The sequence below is a fragment of the Hyposmocoma kahamanoa genome, unplaced genomic scaffold, assembly GCF_003589595.1.
Source record: "Hyposmocoma kahamanoa isolate Upper Pololo Valley unplaced genomic scaffold, ASM358959v1 212, whole genome shotgun sequence".
Taxonomy (NCBI): Eukaryota; Metazoa; Arthropoda; class Insecta; order Lepidoptera; family Cosmopterigidae; genus Hyposmocoma; species Hyposmocoma kahamanoa.
In genome coordinates this window covers 136,472-144,206 of record NW_020653733.1, presented here as the reverse complement: position 1 = coordinate 144,206, position 7,735 = coordinate 136,472, and positions in this window count along the sequence as shown.

The window sequence follows — 7,735 nt, the reverse complement described above, 5'->3', positions numbered from 1 at the left end:
GAATACAGAGCTGATTTTTTTCACATGATACATAATAACATTCCTGATAACTTTTATTATTATGTAATTTCTTAGAAAGCTGATTGTTTCAGAAAAAAAATTTTAGTTTTTTTTTTGTTTGGAGAAATAAACATTTTATTTTTTTATCTCGAATTGTAGAAAAATGTAATGTGTGGTTTATTTACAGTATAAGTCCAATCATTCTCTATCAAGAAAAAAACAATCCATCAGCAGGTACTTGCGGCTTTACGAGTAAAAAGATGTCAAAATGTTAGATTTGTTATTTATTAAAAAATAAAACACAATATACTAGTTTCTACTTAACTTTCGTGTTATTGTTATAACGCTCTGTGTAATTTAGCAATTAAATTTTCTTTAGTCGAAGCTCATGTATTTTGCTAAAAAAGTACATAAAAGAGTTAGCAATTTTGCCGCACCTCTACTTACAAAGCCGCAAGTACATGCAGACGGATTATTTTTTTCTACATAGAAAATGATTGGAACTATACTGTAAGTAACCCACGCACACTACATATTCGTATATTTTGAGATAAAGAACAAAATGTATATTTCTCCACAAAAAAAAATAATATTTTTTTTCTCTGAAACTATCAACTTTTCAAGAAATCATACAAGAATAAAAGTTGTTAGGAGTGTTATTGTCTATCACACAAAAAAAAATTAGCTCGATACTCCACAAGTTATTCCTATGTCCAAGAATTATCAATTTGGGCCCACTGTGCGCCACCGCAAACGGATGACAATTTAGACTTCCTTTAGGTTATACTATATTGCTCAGATTTTTATAGACACTTCCAAGTATTCTTTTATTTTGTTTAGGATTTGCGCCATCTAACTATATTCGCAAGCGTTACGTTATTAATTAGTTAACAACGAACAATGCCATCTACTGATACGCATAAATATCGAAGTTCAGAGAATAATTTTAGTTTATTACTAAATATTTGAAAAACACAAGAAAAATAGAATATCTACTATATTTCCTATAAAAGAGGAGTTAATCGATATCCATGGCCATTTACGTAAATATAAACTAATTCCAGGCTATCGATCAGCGCCATCTAGAAATAAGACGGAATTTTGACCTTTTTCAGAGCTACGATTTTTAATATGGAGATTAGCAGTCCTCTTGGGTTATTGGTCCATGCTTATACTAACCAATATGTGGGTAATTGAACTAAGTCAATGCAATTAAGATATTTCAGACTTATAATTGTTCCGGATAGCCGAGTGTGTTGCTACTCGTTAATCAGTCGCAGCTATTAGGGAGTTTGTTAAAGGACAAAATACAAACAATCACAAAATTGCTGGGCTATGATTAGTTACTGTGGTAATTTAAACTTTAAACACTAGTTAGGTAGTTGGAAGTCAGATTTTTGTACTTTGTTAGTTAGATGTTGTATTTTGTTAGTTACAAATCAATTTTAATTTCAATCTCTTTTGAACCTTCTGCCCCCGTAGCATGGCTACGCATGATAGTCGCGACGGGCGCGTCAAAATTGTAATAAGCGCGCGCTATTGGCTATTTAAATTAGATCTGATTGAGACAGCCAATAGCGCGTGCTTATTCTAATTTTATCGCGCGTGTCGCGACTATATTACAGGGGCTGGTTTGGCTACATTATTTTGATTTTTAATTTGATCTACGCAACCAAATTAGCCTCCGTAACCACAACTGTCTATTTTTGACACTGTCATGTTGAATAGTAATTTGCAATGATATGAAAGTTCCGAAAATAATTGGGGCCATAACATTTAAAAGAAGAAAAGAAGAGATAAAGGACCGTGTCGATTTTGTAACCTCACAGAACACAGAAGTGCGTGCTAGTTGCAGTAAGGATGAGCTTTAATTTTCTTTTGAATGACCGTTTAAGTCTGCTGGAGATTCAAAGAGTGATTTAGCCGCTGCTACGAAAATCTTTATAAAGAATCCTCAGCCGGTTTATAAGGTTGCCAAGAGTACTTGCCATGCCTTTTACTTATGCACTGGTCACTCCTAGTTGCCGGTGAATCAGATGAGGACTATCGTAGCGCCTATCTTAAAATCTAAGAATGCGGATGCCTCCGACAAGGGCAACTATCGTCCGATATCGCTAGCACCCTTACATACAATCGTGGCAAAAGTGTTGGACGGTGTGCTTGACAGACATTTGGCTAGATATCTACATGATGCTCAATTCGGTTTTCAGTAGGAATTATCGACCGAGTCAGCAATTTTGTGTCTGAAGCACACCGTGCAATACTATACGGACCGCAAAACCCCTATATTTGCCTGTTTTCTGGACTTGTCGAAGGCATTTGACTTGGTAGAGATTGATGTCCTGTGGGAAAAGCAGGCAAGTGAGTCTGACACGCCTGCGGAAATCAGCAGGTGCTATGTTAAAATATTGGTATGGCAACCGGGTCAACCATGTGAGATGGCATGATACGCTCTCGAGCATGTACAGATTGAGATGCCGAGCTTGGGAGTTGACGTCCCCTCACCTTTTCAATCTGTGTATGAATAAACTGATAGGTGGACTCAGCGGTACCGGCATCGGCTGTTCGATTGATGGAACATTAGTTAATAATATTAGCTATTTAGATGACGTGGTACTATTGTGCCCATCTATCAGTGCTTTAAGAAGGCTGATGAGCATTTGCTAGGAGTATGCAAAACCTCATGGCCTGGCGAGTTTTTAATTTTTGAAGGCCGACTGTAAAGACCTACTAAATATATATAAATACTGTTGAGGTTGCCGCGCTACTGTAGCGCTTCGGGAATGTTTACCGAGGCGCGAGTGGCCTGCTTTAGTGCCATTTTGCGGTAGCGGGTAGCGTCCCTTATGCGCAGAGTGCGGGGCAGCGCCAATGGCCCTCTTCGTACAGTGGACGATAGTAACGATGGGCCCATATTATATCAATGGGTACGGATACACGTCAATGTTTAGAGGACACTATATGGATATTTTGTCCGAAATAAAGATTTGAATTGAATTGAATAAACTGATAAAAAATGGGCAGATCACTTCGTGACGTGGAGTTTCTCCACAGAACGCTCAGATATACAATTAGCTTTATACAACACACTAAGAAATTTTAACTTGTAATGAATAAGAAAAATGAATGGTATCCGAAAAACGCAGGATAACACAATACACATAGTCAAAAACTATCGATCGCCTCTTAGCACGAATCCTGGCAATCCTCGCTTGTTTCACTTACTTTCTTAAATCTTTTCATACGAGTGTCATGCCAAAAGAAATTAGACACTCTTTACATTTGTTTGATAGAAGTCGTGATTTTTTTGTGTTAATATAAAAAATATGTGTTATGACGATCAACGATTAACAAACAATGCGATGCAAATAAATTTAGACTATATAAGTATCCTATACCAATAAAACACATAATAAAAGCTCAACTCAACTTCAACGTCAATTTTCCTAGATATACTTAAGTGAAGCCTTTGTCAATTAGAAACTCATCTCGACACAAACTTTAAATATAGGTACATTAAGGGAACAACCCTTGATTGGTTAAAAATATATAGAAAAATAAACCTTCGGATCACAATTCACAAGGACTAGTGCAGCAATTCCCCTAAGTGGTGTCCTAGGTCTGGTGCTGTGTCTTCTTTACATAATGACCTTCCCCGTGCTATTGACCATAAGCGACTACCTACTTACAACAACAATTTACAACGTGCTGACCATACAACAATGCTGCTGTACAATAAAGTGCGGACAAGCAACGTTTAAAATCGACGTAAATAAGGCACTGACATATGCAAAGTTTGGGTGGACATTTAATTAATGGCTTAAAGTTATTATAATCATATTAGATATTGTTTGGCTTATATAATTCGAAAATTTTAAACTAATTACAATTCATTAGAATACTAACACCGTAGACAAATATCTAACTTTCTTGGTGTGCCGATTGATAAGTGCCGTAGCTGGAAGAAACACATGGAACAGATTTGTATAAGACTGAATATGTGTCAAACTGTCTCCCGAGAAGCTACGCTGACGGCCTGTTCCGACTACATTTCTCTTGTGCTCAACTACAGTCTTGTACTATGAGACAACTCGGCAGTTTTAGAATGAGCGTCCAAGTTTCAGAAAACGTGTGTTCAGCTAATCTGCAGTGCGTGGCTCAAATATGTTGCAAATCGTTTATAGCGAATCGTAGCAATCAATACAAATCTTTTGGTATTTTATCAACGGTATCTAATATGTACGTTTTGTCAATTTAGTTGTACATACAAATTGTAAATTTGAATGTACGTTTTTTTGGCGGCTTCCATCCTCTAAGACCTTCTCCGGAAGGAGCGAATTCTCCGCGTATCGTCTCGCGCGCGTACTTAGCGTCCAGAAGAAGCGTTTGAGTTTGATTACATTAGTTTGGTATTTAATAATAATAATAACGCACACACTCAACATAGCCCCGCACTAGGGAAACCCTGTGTCGCGGGTGCCATGGACACACACATAGACAACCACAAATTACACCCAAACTCACGAGAGAAATAAATGTAGGTCATACAAATATTTCGCCCGGCCCAGGAATCGAACCTGGGACCTCTGCGTGGCAGTCCGGCATGGTAACCGTTCGGCCACGGAGGCAGTTAATTTATAATTTATAAATATTTAAAATTATTATAATAATTTTAATTTGTATATGCCTCAACTACTTTGTAATGGCAAAGTTACTAATTTCAGAAGTATACCTCACCATACTCGAGGTAATGAAACGAGCAGGGTCTGTAGTATCATGTAGTAGACAAATTGCACACGGAGGTTATAAAAACTCTACTAAGCTGTTTATTAACTATAAACAACCGCATCAACCGCTAAGACTAAATGAATAAAGACCCAACAAATAATGACTGCACCTATTCTGCCGCCCGCTAACTAAAACGCGGCTAAGTGACCAAATATTTTTTTGAGATATCGTAAAAACCATGACCCCGTATTCACAATATTGAAATTGTTTAATGATATCTCCCGTAAGTCCCGGTAAGTCGAACGCGTTAACTGATTTTGACTGTTTTTGAAAGAGAATTTTGTGCTCATTGTTTTGCTATTTCAGTATTGTACAAACGTATTGCTAACAGAATATACCTAGACGCAATAGTTACTGACGTCAGAATACATACATATTAATTAAAATACGGTAAAGTTATAGTACAAGCAATAACACATTATTCGTAAATAGTGAATAAATTCATGTCAAGGTAATACAGAAATTAATAAAGTCAAATGTCATGAAGTAAAATTAATTAAATGTCAGATTAAAAATTAAGATTAGAGTAAAGCTGAACTTAAATACTGCTGGGTCTAGTCAATGATTCGAGGTAGAGTCCCGTAGAGAATATAAATTTAGACTCTGAACAATTGAGTAGATCTATCGAGGAGTCGGAGATAAGCAGCCGATTAAATAGTTTAAGCGCCCGAGGCAAAGGAGCTGACTTACGATTTACACCGAGTAATACGCAGGGCAACCAACCGTTGTCTCAATGGTCGGGCCGCGCAGGACCGCGGAACGTAGAAACCTGTCATTGCCAATAAAAGACGATAATAAAAGGCCCCCTACTAGACGGAATATATAGGTGATGAGAGGTAGGTTTCGCCTCACCGCCAGTGCGCGGTTCGACCACACCCAAAATTAAATTTAAAACCGTTGTTCGACCATTTGTCACTTAGCCGCGTTTCAGTTAGTGGACGGCAGTATTCACAATGCCTTTTTTATTGCTTATGCACCTTCAACTAGAAAATGACAATCATTCAATTTTTGTTATAAATTTCTGAAGAAAAATGTTTACAAACCCTGCTTGTTTGTTTACATCATTTCTAATGTTAAAAGAAAACTAATATAGAGGATGGCAAATATAAACTAAGATTTCCGTAGATACGTGCACTCGCTATGAAGTTTGCGCGTAATGTGGACGTAACCAAGGAGTTCCTAGTAAATCGACTCGCGCCAGTCACGCGTGTCGTTCGCGCGTGTCTGGCGCGCGATGCTTGTTGAAGCGATGTATAAGCGACTAGTACCTAGCCGACACGCGTATGAATACGCGCGTGACGATTCACGGCGAATTCGCCCCTTCTGCAGGTTGATTTTCTCTTTTTTCTTCCGAGTCTCGAAATCAGATGGGTCTCCGAGCGAGAAGATGAAGTGGGAATCATACTAAGGGTCGTATTCCAGAACCCTACTCAATGCTCAAGTCAGGACTTGAGTATGATTTAAACTACTAGAAATTACATTCAAGTCGCTGCCTTTAGGGTCGTATTTCCAGTGCTTGTGTTGCCAGTGCAATCTTGACTTGAGCATTGAATAGAGTTCTAGAATACGACCCTTAATCTTTCTAATATGTTACTTAAATTAACTATTGCTCCGATTAGAAATTGTCAAAAGTTTCCGATTGGCCAGTTGTGAATCGCAATTATGCGCCTCGACTCGGAAGAGACGCAGTTTCCGATCGGGAGAGACAATCAAAATCAAGCGGCTGGACAAGTTCTAAACTGTTAGTACATTTAATTTGACTTGAACATTCATACACTATCGCCATCACAGTACATTCATGAAAATGTAATTTATGTTAAAGAAGAATATTATTTTTTGTATCTTGCTCGCTCCTCATTAAGACCCGAACCCCAATTTTACAGTCCTCTACGCCATTGTTCAGAAAGCTAAACGTACTGCCTTTGCTATGGATGTAAAGTTTGCAAATAAATAAATAAAATGCATGTATTTGGCATATCAGTGTATCTGTCAACACTCATCCTCAATATTTTAATATTCGCGGTGAAGTAATTCAAAGGCTAGAGCTAAAATTATAAATATTTTATACCAACCCCGCAGCCATGCAGCAATTTATTGGAATAACTGCTTCAACATTTGTATGTAAAGATTTTCAATAATTCTCCAAAGTGAAATTAAATTGACAAAATGGTTGTTGACGCATTACTTCTGATGATGAAAGAATATTTAAGTATAATGTACAAATTCCCTCGATCCGGCCGGATTCGAACCGACGTCCTCTAGCTTACCGTGCCAGACGCTATACCAACTAAGCCACGGAACGAACCAGCGGACCTCACGGATTTTTCTATGTGCTTGCGTCGTGTCTTTGTATATCGGTTTTTCAACGACTTTTTAATCGTAGCGCCATCTATGAGAAATCTATGAAAGATTTATCACTCAGTTAGTACCTTTACGGCTACCAGTCCTGGAGAGAGATGTCGCTATTCACAGTATTTTAAATTTTTATTGAATTGATATAAAATTCGATCGAAGCAATTTTTTCTGAGTGTTCGATCTTTGTATTAATAATTATAACAAACTAGTGGAGTAATTTCTCAAAAAGTAATTGAATATCAATTCAATAAAAATGTAATATAATGTACAAAGACAAATTTATATCAATTTGAAACGCGGTAACTGTACAGACCAAATTAAATATTTCATTAATATTTGCACACCTGCTAGCAGGTTGAATACAACGCATCTAATTTTACTTAAGGTCTGTATCATTCTGGCAAATGAACGTAATCTATTCGAGAAAATTAAATATACTGATCGCTATAAACGTAATGAGAGAGGAAATGTTCATGTACGAGCACAATTGGGGACTCAATTCAATTCAAGTCTTTATTTCGTATAAAATATCCATATAGTGTCAATGCAAATAATAGGGGTTAAAGTATGAAATTGCCGATTTGTACTGAAA